Below are 15,807 nucleotides of genomic sequence, written 5' to 3'. Positions count from 1 at the left end.
GATACTGAGAAGCAATAAAGAAAAAAATTAAACAATGAAAATCACATACAGCAAGGCACTAGAAAAAAACACATTTGCAAGATATGGAGGCTGAGTTTACATATACAATTATTTGGTTGACTTGGTAGTATATTGAAATTGAAAATGTTTGTTCTGGGCTTCCCTGGTGGCACAGTGGTTGAGAGTCCGCCTGCCGATGCAGGGGACACGGGTTCGTGCCCTGGTCCGGGAGGATCCCACGTGCTGCGGAGCAGCTGGGCCCGTGAGCTGTGAACGCTGACCCTGCGGTCCAGAGCCTGTGCTCCGCAATGGGAGAGGCCACAACAGTGAGAGGCCCGCATACTGCAAAAAAAAAAAGAAAAAAGAAAAAAAATTTGTTCTAAGCGTAAACCTAAGCCAAAATTTATAAGTAAACGAAATGGACTGAGTTTGTTTTTAATGAAAAATTTTAAGGTACTAGTTTGAATGTTTAGTTTACAATAATTAATTCTTTGCAAAATAAAATGTGTCATCTTTTTACTTAAACATGTCCTTGATTTCTTGCCAGATGTAGAAGGCTGCCAAATTATAATATTAAAGGAAAAAGATACCTTAAAATTGTTAAGTATTTAGAGGCTACTTAATTCTTTTATGGGGAAATATTTATTCCATTATGAGGAGAGCAAGAGAGCAAGGAGAGAGACATTTCTGGAGTCTTATTATGTAGTGGGCACCATATGACATGTTTCTATATGCATTACTTTGCTTTTTTATTTAGGTGTATTATGTCATTTCTTTCTTCAGATGAAGGAACAGAGAGAGGTTAATCGACTGTCCCCAAATCACACAGCTAGTTAATGTTGGAGCTGATATTCAGACAAGACAGTCTGTGTGAGTCTGTCAGACACAAGGCCAGAACTCAGGGAGAAGGAAGGCCTCATTCCTGGTGCCTAAAGCACACTGCATTCTCCCAACACAGGGTTGGCCTTTATCACCACAACGATGGCAATGTCATCTTTATTGTCCTTGCAAAGGACAAAAGACTTGATTTTATCAAATGCCTGCTTAGAAGAAACATATGCTCAGAGAGGGGCAGTCATCTGAAGGATCTGAAGATCACTGTATTAGTTGGCTAGGGCTCTGGTAACAAAGTACTATAAATGGAGTGGCTTAAACAACAGAAATTTATTGTCTCACAGTTCTGGAGGCCAGAAGTCTGAGATCAAGGCATCTGCAGGGTTGGTTCCTTCTGGGGGCTGTGGGGGAAGAATCTATCCCAGGCCTCTCTCCTTGGCTCTGGCTTTATATTGTCTCCTGTATATACTTGTCTCTATGTTCAACTTGTCCTTTTTATAAGGACACCCAGCATATTGGACTAGGGCCCACTCCAATGACATAAATTTAGTTTGATTAACTCTGTAAAGACTCCAATTACGGTCACAGTCTGAGGTACTGGGGGTTAGGACTTCAACATATGAACGGGGAGCACATAACAACCCATAACAATCAGACATCTTTAGTTCATTAACTTATTAATTTATTGGTCCCTTATACCAGATCAGACACTGTGCCAGGAATTAAAGCGTTGAGGCAGTCAGTTCCTTACTCTCTATCAGAGAAGACAGATAATAAACAAGTACCTGCAATAAGATGTGGAGAGTGACATGCTTAGAGAATTACAAGGAGCTATAAGAGATGACTGGGAGTTGATCAGAGGAAGAAATTCAGGGTAATGTGTTTTCAAACCTCTCAGCTGAACAGACCCCAAGGATAGAATAGTGTGATATCACCCCTCTGGGGGTTTGAATATAAACCCAAGGCTGTCCACACAAGTGGGGCATTCCTTTCATTGAGGTTTCATGCTCTTTCTTTCAAAGAGTGTATGCATCTTATATTCTATTCTGTATATATTCGTATTGGTTTAAATATGTAATTAATGTTTTAAATCCTTTACCACCAAGATAACTACAAGGCCAAAATGGCTTCCTACCCATCTCCAGGAAGAGATACCATTTCACCTCCTGCTGTGTTCCCCAGGATACTCATTTTACCCCAGTTTGAGAAACATGGCTTTGATCAGTCTAGATTTTATTCCTGGATTAATCCAAGGCATTTGACAGTTGCCTTGGTTTGGAATAAGTATCTCAGAGTAGCCTAAATTAAAGTTGTGTTGCTGTTGCTAGATGTTTTAAAACTTGCTGTTATGTATACTGTGGGGATGTTACTGATAGTTCCATTTAGTGATATCATTTAGTGATCCTTTTATGAAGACCCAGGAGAAAAAAATATTTTCTCTGAGGATTCTGGGCCAGAAATAGCTTAGCTCTTCCTAAGTATACTGTGACTCTTTTAACTGATCATTCTTCCTTCTATGCTTTGGCTGCTAGGAAGCTCAAAACTAAATTACCATTTCATCTTTAGTATCTAGGGATTTACTGTAGAAGTCTATTTAATAAATTTCCCATTTTGCCTTTATTATCTCTTCACCTTTATTTTTTAATTTCAAATCTTATAATAATATTACATATTGTTATATAGTTATATGATTATATATATTATAAAATATTATAATACTATTATATTATATCACAGTGTCTATCATTTTTAAAATGCATTCTAAGTTCAGTGGACATTGCTGTTTATATATCCCATATCCAGTCTCTTCACCCTTTGTAAACCATCCCAGTGTTCATTCACTGATGCTACTTCTTACCATCACAGCCCATGGTTTCAGGGAGTCTGGCTCCATCCTCAGTTCAGGAGGTGGATGTGAGCAGCGTAGGGATAATTCCTCCAATGCTGGCCCAGTTGTTCAGGAATCCAGGCCTAAGACAGTCAGCATCTGGCAGATCCCTGGACTCAAGGGTTGACTCATAAATGGGCATGTGACCCAGATTAGCCCATAGAGACAAGAGGGGAAGTTTCTTGGGTTTCTGAGTTAGATATTTCCTATCTCCAAATAGGAAACCACTGGAAGTTGGAGGGAAGTAAATATACCAAGAAAATGGTGATCATAAAACTGCAGAGGAACTGAGCTAGCTTCTCTGTGTTAATAAATCCTGAAGTCTAACTGGTCTCTAGGATTCTCCTTAGTAGAACCAAGTACATCCCCTTATTATTTAAGCCAGTCTGAATTTTTGTTGTTTTATTTTTTTTGTTGGTGTTGTTAGTGTCCTTTAAACCACCTCAAATCCCTTTGGGAGCAAGATAGAACAGAAATAAATAAAACCAGACTAAAACTAAAATTACAACAGGTGTAATTCATGATTGTCTCTTGGTCTACTTCTCCAGCCTTATCTCTTGCTCTGTGTACTTCTTCTACCAGCTCCTTTCCAACTCCAGAATGACTGGCTATTCTCTGGATACATCAAGCCTCCTTGACTGTGTGCCTGCTATTCCATATCACCACAATGTCTTGTTTCCATCCATTAGCAAGTGTCAATCCAAACATCACTCCTTAAGGAAGACAGACCTGAGTTTGCTTTTTTCTTTAATGCTTCTTTGGCACCTTTGTACATCATGTCTCCATTACTGCAGCCATGGCATAGCTTTGTAGCTGCTTATGTGCCTCTTCTAGTCAGTAGATTCCTTGAGGGCAGGCACCAGGCCTCTTCACCTTGGCATCATTACTGCCTGGTACAGTGCCTGACAAATAGCATGTGCTCAATCCATTTGTGTATAGTTTGTTTTCTTTCAAAGTAAGCAACTGGAAATTGAGAAACAAAGATCCATTGGGTTCATTAGTAACAGAAGAGTTTTAATCCCAGAGAATGATCTATCTTGTGCTGTACTATGGAAAAAGCTTAGAAAATCCAGGCTGGATTCTATAATTCAGAGTAATAAAATTGGGAGTATTCTTAGTTTAACCTTCTCATTTTTCTAATAAGGAAGCCGAGACCCAAAATGATGAGATGACTTGCCCAAGGTTGCATAGCTTATTAGACTCAGGGCCAGGAAGAGAATTCAGGTCTCCTTCCCAAACTGCTGCTATCCAGCTACTCTTCTGCCTTGCTGTGTGCTCTCAACCCCTTGTGTCACCATGACTTCAGTAACCTAAACCTCGCTGAGTCCTTGTTTTTCCATTGCAAGAACGGAACTGTTCTCATGGATATTTGGCTAGAACCAAATGATATAAAGTGTGAAAACACTTTGAGAACTATAAATGCGCCTTCAAAATATGAGGTTTCATTATAGGATGCTTCTCAACCCTGGGTACCATACAGAAAAAGTCACTCATTCCCTTTGGTGACAGGAAACATTGTATAATCCTGCAATTTGGCAAGCCTACAAAGAATAAAATTCAAGACATTACAGAGAGCATCTTTTTTCCATTTGTTTTAACAAGCATTGTTTCATTTTAATAATCTGTGACAAAATGTCTGGCTAATAAGAAAAGTATGGTAAATTCATGAGGTAAAAAGAAATACAGTCAGCATTGTAGAACTCTCCTGAAACACTTTGCTATCAACCCTTTTGTAAAGTGGGAAATCAATACTGGTAGGTGGGCTCATGTGGGATTTGCCAGCCTTGGAGATTTGTGAGAAGAGTTGGAGTCAAAGTGGGTTGTTTATTTCAGTGCTGCTCAATGTGCCTGGTTTATGCATAAGAAACAAAAAAAAAATCTGGATATGAAATATCTGGGGGCTTGTCAGGCCATGAGCATGAAATGAAAAGCATGCCAAACCAGCTATTTTCTGTCCTTCCTATCACCTCACGCTTGCTCTTAACAATGCTTATGTAGATCATTTAAGCAGTTTGCAGTTCTTATCAAAAACTACTGTGTGAGAGATACTGTGCTAGGTGCTGGGAATATAGAGGAGAATTAAACCAGGTAATGAGTTGTATTAAGTATAAGGCCCTATAAGAGAACATATGGGGCACCTCATTATTCCCAGGGATTGTCTGACATATCAGAATGCTCCTCTAGCCAGTTTTTAAGCCTGACAGTCAATCTCCTTGGTAGTTTAATACCAGCTTCCCACTTCTGAACTTTCAAGGTGTCTTCTTTGTCCCTCTCGTATCACATTTAATAATAATAATAGCTACCGCTTAATGCATGCCTATGTGAGAGATTCCTAAGTAGCATTTTATACAAATACTCATGTACAGTTTAATCCTTCAGAATAACTCTAGTTTTTCTCAAGAAACAGAATCCAGTATAAGGCTTTCATAACACCATCACTGACTCTCCATACAATTTTCTTTTCTGCTTATCTAAATTATTTTTGCCAGTCTCTTCAGTCAGATTTTCTCTATTAATGTGTATTTGTGTAGTTAGATGATGATGTTGATGATGATGATAGTCTATGTTTATCTGGTTCTTACTCTTTTGCTAGATATGGTGCTAAACTCTTCACAAATCATCATCTCATTTAATTGGCTCAATAAAAGTATGAGGTAGGTCTGGTTATTCTCCATATTTGACAGATGAGGAAATGGAAATCCAGAGAGGTTAAATTTTCCTGATAGATACACAGCTACTGAGTAAGGGACCTGGGATGAAGTCTGTATCTTTCCAGATCTTGAGCTTGAAAATTGAGTGCTGTGCTATCGTATCCATACTATCTTATCCATAGATAGTTTATTTTATATGTCTGCTAGAAGCCCATCATGTAGAATTCTGCCTGGACTGCCCTATCTATTCTCTCCACTTGGCTAACGCCACTGTTCCTTTGAAATTGACATTAGGCTTCCAGTTAATCATAGAGATGGTTCACACAGGCTTTTCTCTTCTCCCTCCCCATACTCTTGATATAGTGGCAGAAGCGTAAATATACTGGTGTTCAAGGACAAAAAGGATAGAAGGAAGGGCAATCATGAATAGAATGGTTCAACCACTTTTCTGAAGATAGGAAACAGATGCAAGCGTGGCAAACAACTTAGCAAAGTGGAGAAAGTTCCCACTTAAATGCCTTCAGGTGACTTGCCCATGGAGCCTCTGAGAGGCTCTGTGAGAAGAGCACCAGGAACAGTGGAAGGAAGGGGGGGCACAGGCTAAAAACTGGGGGACTGGCAGACACCTGGATCCCTCCTTAACCCTTCATAGCCAGAAGGTGGTTCCTTTGTTGTCTTTGGAAAATTAAACTGGTGGGACTCTGTTCTCCTGGACACCAAGGTCTGGGAAAGAGCAAGGTGGTATGGAATGGGGCTAGAACAGAGGATTAAGAAAACTCTATATAACAAACGGTGAGACCATCAGCACCCTTCCTGATTACTTAGAAGGCCAGAATCCAAGCATATATCCCTTTCCTGAAGCTCTCTAGCAGCAGATTGGAAGGTCATTTTGTGGAGAAATGAAGTAGCTCCAAAGAAAAGCTTTCCAGAGACAGACAAATGGAGCTTTCCATCCACCAGGATGGCGTGCCCTTTAATTACCCCAAGTAAAACCCAGCAATTAAGTTTCTGTCCATGCTCACAGTGCTTCAGATAAACATTTGGTGCTTTACTCTTAAAATAAAGAAAAAAAAAGGGCAAGCTAGGATAACTATTTGAGGATGGCCTTCCACATGAAAGTGATGAAAATACACCCCCCCAAACAACCAAACAATGAAATAAACAAACCAACAGAAAACAACAATGAAAAGGAACTCAGTGAAACAGACAATGCTGGAAGCAGGGGAAAACTTAAAAAAATCTACAATTTATATCTTCAGAAAAATAATTTGTTATATCTATAAAATATCAATAGGATGCTTGGGAAAAGGAAACAGAACAACAAAGAGCTCTTGGGGGAAAAAGATGTTTTTTATTTCACAACCCCCCAAAAACTAAAAAGTTCATAAAAATGTTGAAAAGTAACTGTTTCCCAACAAAAGGAAAAATGATGGACAAGAAGGAAGAAAATACAGGAAAATTAAAAGCTCAACCCAGGGACTCCCACATTTATACACTGGAGACTCAGAAGAGAAGACAGAGAAAATGGAAAGGATTAAATTATCAAAGGACTAATGTAGGGATGTCTCCCCTAACTGAAGTGTGTGAACTGCTATATTGAGAAGCTCCTCATTGCTCAGCACCCTGTATGCAAAAGACCCTACACCAAAGCACATTAGTGTGAAATTTTAGAACACTTGGAATAAAGGCAAGAGAGAAAGACAGAGACAGAGATAGACAGAGACAAGATTCAGAATTCAAAATGGCTGCAAATTTAACCATAGTGACACTGGATAATAGAACAGAAGAGCAATATTTTCAAATTTGGAGAGACAATTATAGTCACCTAGTATTCTATACACAGCCAAATTATCAATTGAGGATGTAAAGTATTATGTAAACATTTTCTGACATGAAAGGCTCAAACATTTTATCTACTACACATCTTTCCTTAGGAAGCTACTATAGGATGTGCTTTATAAAATGAGGAATCACTTTATAAAGAAATGGAAGTCAAGAAAGAGGAAGGCATGGGTTTAAAAAACCAGGGCATTTAGTGCCTGGAATTGAGGAGGGTAGAGGAAATAAGGCCCAGTGTACAAGCCTTATAGCAGACTTGGAGACAAATAGGTCCAGATAGGAACAGAGGACTGAGGTCAGTGAGAAAAAGGATGAAGGTTAGATGGGTGGAAGAGGAGAAGGCAGGAGACAGAAATAAAGCATTTGAAACTGTGGTTGAGCATTTGTGAAAATTACTGATAGATTTTGAAAAATTTGTTGGGATAGTTGGGAAAAAAGTAGCAATAAGTACATTAAAAAAAGAACAAATGAAAAAGAATCAACAACCCTAAGAAAAACAGTAAGTTCTATTACAAAGGGTATGAAATGTCAGTACACTACTTGGTTTAGTAATAAACAATATTTATATAGTCATAATGATGCAAATATTGATTATTGACTAACTCAATATCAGATATATAATTAAGAAGTTGAAGATGGTGTAAGAAAGCTGAATGCTTAACTTTTATAACAGGAAGTCAGTATACAAGGTCTTAAATTTATAAGGCAATATATAGCAGTTTGAGCATCTATTTTAGAGAGAGGGAGATAATTACCAGGGAAAGTAGGTAAAACAGTTGAAAGAGATAGGCTCTAGGCAGTAGGACTGGGGATTTGGTGGTGAGTGGGGCAGTAGATTACCATTTTTCGGTGTAAACAATTTTATTTGATTTTTAAAAATCAGTGTTTATTATTTAGATAAAATAAGACAACCTTAGCAATTATTCTTTCTGTGTAGGTTTCCTTGATGCCTCCCATATAGTCTAAATTAGTTGTCTTCCCCTCTTCTCCCACCCCAAATCTTGTCCTCAGGTAGGTTATACGATTTATTACACCAGTTTCATTGATTTTTAATGGTCCAGTTTTGCCTTTTACACTCTTTGAACGTAGGGACTATGTAAGAAGTTTCCAAAAATCTCTTGGTTCACTTTGCCCTCATTGTCTCAGTAGTTTCTTTATGGAATCTCTACTCTGAAAGAAACACCTAGCAGGTCTGTTTGTTGAGTAATTAGGTCCAAATAACTTAAGATCATCCTTTATAAATATAAGTGCTTTGGGAAGGAGCACTAATAGCTTACAGTGTATATTTTTTTCATTTTGGAGAGGCCCCAGCTTGTGTCCCTCAAAGTAGTAGGGGGAGCTACCTTCCCCGCAACAGGGATTGCTTAAGCAGTTAACCACAACAATAACGGAAATCAAAAATTAAAAAAGAAAAAGACTAACCTAGAATTCTGCCCCTTGAAGAATCACTTGTTTTTCTTTTCCTATCTAGTAGTTGTCCATATGCAGACATGAGATTTTTACAATCAGTGAAGATGTAATGTCATGTTAAGACTTTATTACACATAGTTTTCCTCACTGGTACATCGTTTTCATAATGGTTATCCTAAACAGCTGTATATTTCAGCACGTTGTATTTATTGAACCATATCCCAATGAATGGATATATTGATTGAATCTTTCTTACTCTGCAATTAACATCTTTCTACACATATCTCCATTATTCTTTTTGATTATTTACAGAAAATAAGTTCCTGGTAGGGGCTAAAATGGGCATAAATCTCTAGAATTTTTATATCTTAAAACTGGAAGAGAAGTTGCAATATCAGATCTCAAATTGAAGGCAGGGATGTCTTTTAAAGCAGCATGCCTCCTCCTGACTTCTTCCAATAAACCTTACTTCCTCACATGAAGGTTCATCCAATTTGCTTAGAAAACAGAAACTTAAGTCCTGGCTTTTTTGAGCCAAAAGCAGCATCATTTACTGTACTGGTTGGTCCTCGTTCTGCTCTCAGGAGCCGCACAAAACCAGTGTGTTCTCTCCTTCCACGTGGCAGCCCTTCAAATGTTTGAAGATGATGATTATGGACAAGTGACCTTTGCGCAGTCTTTCAACTAAAATATTCCCCATCCATAACTGTGAATCCTCCTATTCATTCACCTTTGCCATTTTCTGCCCCAATTACCCAAACCTTCTTCTCTCCCTGCCAATAACCCACAGTTGTCCCAGCATCCTTGATGGGCTGCCTTTCCAGGTCTACGCCACTGCAGTCTGTTAATTCAAAGATGCCATCATTTGTAAGATGGGCCGTCATTTTTATGTATCACTAAGAAACAAACAAAGACGTCTGCCAATTAAACTCTGACATGACATCAATTATAAGGCACACTTCATTTTCAGAGCTGTTAAAATGTGAAAATAATGCATGTCTTAGAATCAGTGAAATACAGCAAGGCAGTTGTTTTTTTCTAGGTCAGCTTCAGACTGTAAATATGTGCCATGCAGTGTGGGCCCCTGGACTTGGAAATAGTATTCCCTGGGTGGTTGACTTTCCCTGACAATGATAGCTGTTGCTGCCCAGGGCTGTCGCAGACCTGGGGGAGGTTTTGTAATCATGTGTCATATGGTTTGGTACTCTTTTGTGTGTGCTTGTGTGTGTGTGTGTGTGTGTGTGTGTATGTGTGTGCATTGCAAAGGCATGTTTAATTTAATTTAATGATTAAATATTTGTATATATTGTGAAATGATCACCACAGTACAGCATGTAGACAAATTCATAAACACAAAATCCACAAATAAGGAGGATTGCCTGTATTTCTAATAAAATCTTATTTCACCCTTCTTCCTCCTCTCCCTCCCTATCTAACTACCTACTTGTCCTTATATCTTTCTATCCATTGAGAGATGTCTAGAATTGTACTCAGCAAGAATTTGACAATCACCATTATTGAATGGTGGAATTTAAAATTTTTGTTTGAAAACAAAAATATCATAGAACACATTTTTACAAATATAATGATGTCATTATTAAAATTGATATTAAAATATAATATTAAATATAAAAATAATAGTAAGAATTTTTGTTTATTTACTGCAATGGTATTTGTGCTTTTTTTTCACACTGCAATTCAATATTTCATGAGGATGTGAGGAATTAAGCAATAATATACTGTTGGTTTTAGTGTAAACTAGCACAGTTTTTTTGAAGAAATTTCTCAAAATGCATTAAAAGCTTCAATGGTTTTATCCCCTTTTATCCAGTAATTTCATTTGGAAATTTCACCCATGGAAATAATCACAAAAATGTATTAACAATATTATTATAGTTGTACACATGGAAGTCAACCCAATAGAGCATCAATAGGAGTTCAGAAGAAAGAAATGCTTTAAGAATTTGTATGACATTCTTAACATAAAGTATTTTACCATTGTATGGTAAAATACCATACAATGCAGATATGTACATTAAAAAGTCTTCAAAAATATACAACCAAAATGTTAGCAGTGGTTATCTCTGGGAGGCAGAATTTTAGGTAACTTTCATTTAAAAAATATTTTTATGGACAGTCCACAATTTCTATAGTAAGTATATATTTATAATGAGAAAAAGGGTAATAAATATTATTTTAAAATAATACTTGGCCTCTCAAGAAAACATAATGATCAATAGCATAATTTATATAAATGCAGATGCCTGCTTTTTTGGTCATTTTTTTGAGGACGTTATACTTGCTTGGCATACTCCTAAACATTGTATCATTTAAAGTGATTTGCATTGTAACCTTGTGAGGCAGGTTAATTATCTTCAATTTATAGATGACAGTACCTAGATTCAGAGAGATTACATACATAACCTAAGAGCCCCCAATTAATTGGGGACAGAGTCAGGATTTAAACACAAACTTTTGACATCCACCTACAAAAGCCAATGTCAGAGTTGTGAGGCCATTGTCCTGCAGTGACCAGCAGAGCAATCTGCTATTTTATTGCAAAAAAAGACATTTTCTATAGTGTATCTCATTTAAACCTCACAACAACCCAATGATTAAATGATAATACTACTAAAGATGGTCCTTTATGTTATTATCAGTAATTTTTTCAATCAGGAATATATGATGTTCAATATAGTGTAAACTATATTCATTGAACCAACATATTCCAGGTGCCTATAACATACCAAGCACTGTTGTAGGCACTGGTGATAACAGCAATTAACAAAGTCCCTGCCATCATGGAGCTTTCATTCTTTTTTGGAGAGACAGATAATAAAAATATTAACATATGACATAGAAAGTGGTGATAAGTATTGCTAGTAAAAGAGAAAGTGGGAAAGGGCCTCCCCCATTTTATGATCCTTTGGGGTTTTGAGCAGAGTGGGTTACCTTGTCCTGAGGTGGAGAAGCTGGGAGTGGAGTGTGTATGGAAATCAAGAACTTAAATTTGAGATGCCTGTTAGACACCTAATGGAGTTGTCAAGCTAGCAGTCACATAAGTCTGAAGTTTAGGTGAGAGGTCAGGTATGGAGGTATAAATTTGGGAGGTGTTGGCTTATAGATGGTACTTAAAGTCCTAAAATTATATGCAATTATCTAGGGAGACACGCCCTGGAGCAGACCAACATTTAAAGGAAGAGAGGAAGATTGGGAGGCACTAAAGGAGACTGAAAAGAAAAGTAGAAAAAAAACAGGGGAACGTGGTGTTACAAATCATTTATTGTAGAACCTGGATTAAAATGCAGTTCTTCTGACTCGTAGTGTTGTGCCATTCCGCAGTTATTGAAGATTTTTATGATGATTTTTTTCTTTTTATGCTTATTTTTTGTCCCTAAAAGTGTTATTATTTAAATAATTGAAGCAGTAGATTTGCCAGATGGTAATTGCTAAAATGACTTCCTTTACTCTTTAAGTCTTTTGGGCACCATTCCAGTTTTCTATAGCCGTCAAACATATGTGTAAATAGTTCAGTGAGTCCGTTATCTAACTCCCTGAACAGCAAAGCATGATATTATCCAAAAGCCAATTCTCGCTCCCATAAAATGGAGCAGTGAACCATTTAGCTTAAAGGACTTTCACGGGAGGGTCTGTATTCTTACATGGTCGTTCAAAATTCATGCTTTGTTATTTATTTTTATTTTTACATTTTTACTTATATAAAAGTATAACCTTTATATGATAAATTGAACTAATTTTAAGCTCAATGAATTTCTACACCTGTGTATGTCTATCTGTCCACCATACAGATCAAAACTTAGAAACTTTCTAGCACCCAGAAACCTGCTTCATGGCCTTCCTCAGTCAATACCCACTCCTCTCTTTCGCCATCACTATTCTGTGTTCCGTTATCATTGGTGAGTTTTGCCTGTCCTTGAACACAATAGAAATGAAATTGTACAGTATTTTCTTTGTGCCTGACTTCATTTATGTATCATAGTGTCTGTGAAAGGCATCCATGTTATTGCATGTAGTAATTCATTCTTTCTAAAATTTCTCTGTAGTGTTTTGTTTTGTGAATATACTCCAATTGATTTATCCATTCTACTGATGATGGACATTTGAGTTGTTTCCAGTGTCTGGGTATTATGAACAAAACAACTATGGTAGACACACATTTGTTTCTCTTGACTATTTCTCTGGAAGTGAATTGGTGGGTTAAAGTGTGTGTGTATATATATATATACATATATATATATATATATATGTATATATATATATATTCTAGCCTCTAGGAAATGCAAATTAAAATAATGGGATATTGGGTTTCCCTGGTGGTGCAGTGGTTGAGAGTCCACCTGCCGATGCAGGGGACACGGGTTCGTGCCCCGGTCCAGGAAGATCCCACATGCCGCAGAGTGGCTAGGCCGTGAGCCATGGCCGCTGAGCCTGCGTGTCTGGAGCCTGTGCTCCGCAGCAGGAGAGGCCACAACAGTGAGAGGCCCACGTACTGCAAAAAAAAAAAAAAAAAAAAAAAAAAATATTATTTATTGCTTTTAAAATTAGTAAATATTTCAGTATATTTAGTACAGAAGATCCACCACATTCTGTTCTCACTTTCATACATGACAGGTGGGAGGATAAGTTGGTATGTCCATTTTGGAAATCATTTGGTCAGTATTAATAATAATGGCCTTTAAAATTTTTATACCACTTGGCCCAGGAGATTTTTTTTCTTTTTCTGTTTTGGAGCCTACCCTAAGGGTATTTTATTATTGTAAATATTATTTAAGGTTTATATTTAATATAAATATATCAAACGTTAAATATGATAATAAATATTATTAAAAGTTTATGAACCAAGATATTTACTGGAGAACTATTTGTAGTGAAATAAAAGAAAAAACAGTGGAAATGACTTATGCCAAACAATAGGGAATACTTGAAGTAAAGCAGGCAACAACCTTTGAATGCAATATATGTTTTGTCTATGAAGAATTTATAATGGCATAGAAATATGATTTTCTAGAATGCTAAATTTAAAAGCAGAAAATGTATTTAGAGTTTGAATATAACTTTGGGAAAATATATATAACACAAAGAGAAAAATGCCCCAAGAGGAAATATTAACAAAATGTTAATGCTGACCAACTGAGTGGTAGGTTACTGGGTGATTTTTTTCCTTTTCTCTATTTTGCAAAGTTTTTAAAATGGTTAGTGTTGGTTTATTTGAACATTTTGAAATTTAAGTCTTCACTTGCATTGTCAGTGGCAGGATGGGATGCTGGTTGAGCGTATGATTCTAGAAGTCATATTTCCTGGGTTCAAATCCTAGAGTTCTGGTTTCATTGCTTGCTAGCTGTGTTTCTTTGGTCAAGTCTCAGGTCCATTTAATTCACCATGTATTTACTGAGTGTCTAGTATGTGCCAGGCATGGTTCAGCAAACAAACGGGTAAAATTCCCTGTGCTCATGGAGCTTCCAATCCGGTGTGTGCCACCTGCGAAACAGGAAGCAGCAGAGTGTCCAATGGACAGGGTGGCGACGAGCCAACGCTGGGGAAGTGTCTGAAACACGTGAGCCCTCAAGAAGTGCTAATGATAACTAGTACTTTTATATAATAATACATTATATATTTTTTTTTTTTTTTTTTTTTTTTTTTTTTTTTGCGTTACGCGGGCCTCTCACTGTTGTGGCCTCTCCCGTTGCGGAGGACAGGCTCCGGACGCGCAGGCCCAGCGGCCATGGCTCGCGGGCCCAGCCGCTCCGCGGCACGTGGGATCTTCCCAGACCGGGGCACGAACCCGCGTCCCCCGCATCGGCAGGCGGACTCTCAACCACTGCGCCACCAGGGAAGCCCTATACATTATATTTTTATATAAAAATGTCCACTGTAGTTATAGAGTTCTGCAATTCCCAATTTCACTATCAGTTAAAAAAAAAAAAACTTTCTGAAAGAATGCATTTGACATGGTGTATAATTGACTACTTTTGCTGGTCATTTGACAGAAATACTGATTACCCACCTAATCAGTACGTTTTTATTCTATACTTACCACAGATCAATGGACCTGGCTGTGACCAAGAGGAGCCCAGTTTTCCAAGTGCTTCCTAAGAATTTCTGCTTCCTCATACTCTTCTCAGTGACAAAATTATTTCTTATTATCTTTTGTAGCAGTCTAATATTTTTACCATTTTCAACCAGTGATGCAATTATTAGTTTAGTGCTTTCAAAACCATTAGCGTTTTAGTTTTCTAAGGATGCCATAATAAAGTACCAAAAACTGGGTGGCTTAAAACAACAGAAAGTTTAGAGGCTAGAAGTCTGGAATCAAGATATCAGCAGGACCACACTCCCTCCAAAGCCTCTAGGGGAGTGTATTTCGTTGCTTCTTCCAGCTTCTGGCGGCTTCTGGGAGGTGGCAGCATAACTCCAATCTCTGCCTCCATATTTTCTCATAGCCCTTTCCCTGTGTATCTCTCTGTACCCTCCCTCCTTTCATAAAGATATCAGTTATTGGATTTAGGGCCCACCCTAAATCAGGATGATTTAATCTCAGGATCTTTAACTAATTACATTTTCAAAAACCATATTTCCAAATAAGAACGCATTGTGAGATTCTAGGTGAACATGAATTCTGGGGTGAGGGGGCACACTATTCAACCCATGACAAATAGCAATAATAATATCAACAATATCACTCGTGATTTTTAAGTTCTTAATATTGATGATAAATAGAATAATGGTTTCTTTAAATGTATGCTGTTCATTGCCTTCTTATAAAAGGTGGATGGGGCCCAGATTTTTCTAGTGTGATTTTGAGGAGCATGAGCCAGAAAATGTTAAGAAACAGTGTAACCTAAGGTGCTTAAGGCTCTGATTTTGTGAAGCTTTGGGAAGACTCATATATCTCCACGAGAACTGAGATATGCAAATGTTAAGGGTTGTGTCTAAGGCAAACTTACTGGAAAAACAGGAAATAAATGAGGTGCCCAAACATTTGGACAGAGATTTTGTTCTTCTTTGCCATTTCTCTTGATGTTGTAGAAATTCTGATAATCTGTTATTTACACTAAGTCGTTCATATGCCAGTCTAGTTGAATGTTGTTCCTTGTGACTGTACTATTGGTAATGGGAATTGTTTCCCCAGTAATTGAAACCTTTGAATTCCGATACCTCAGTTGA

The 15,807-nt window shown here is 37.5% G+C and overlaps 1 long non-coding RNA gene across 2 annotated transcripts in view; it reads left to right on the top strand.

Annotated features, from left to right (window-relative positions):
* The window catches only part of LOC116754217, a 52,540-nt gene extending 36,939 nt beyond the window's left edge, over nucleotides 1–15,601 (top strand). For both annotated transcript variants that reach the window (XR_004349985.1, XR_004349986.1), the window contains exon 4: nucleotides 14,683–15,601. This is a non-coding gene — a long non-coding RNA (uncharacterized LOC116754217). The remainder of the gene's footprint in view (nucleotides 1–14,682) is intronic.
* The last annotated feature ends 206 nt before the right edge of the window (nucleotides 15,602–15,807 follow it).

This window comes from Phocoena sinus, chromosome 5 (genome assembly GCF_008692025.1).
Source record: "Phocoena sinus isolate mPhoSin1 chromosome 5, mPhoSin1.pri, whole genome shotgun sequence".
Lineage (NCBI taxonomy): Eukaryota > Metazoa > Chordata > Mammalia > Artiodactyla > Phocoenidae > Phocoena > Phocoena sinus.
The sequence above is the reverse complement of the archived record's forward strand: the minus strand, read 5'-3'. Positions and strand labels throughout refer to the sequence as shown.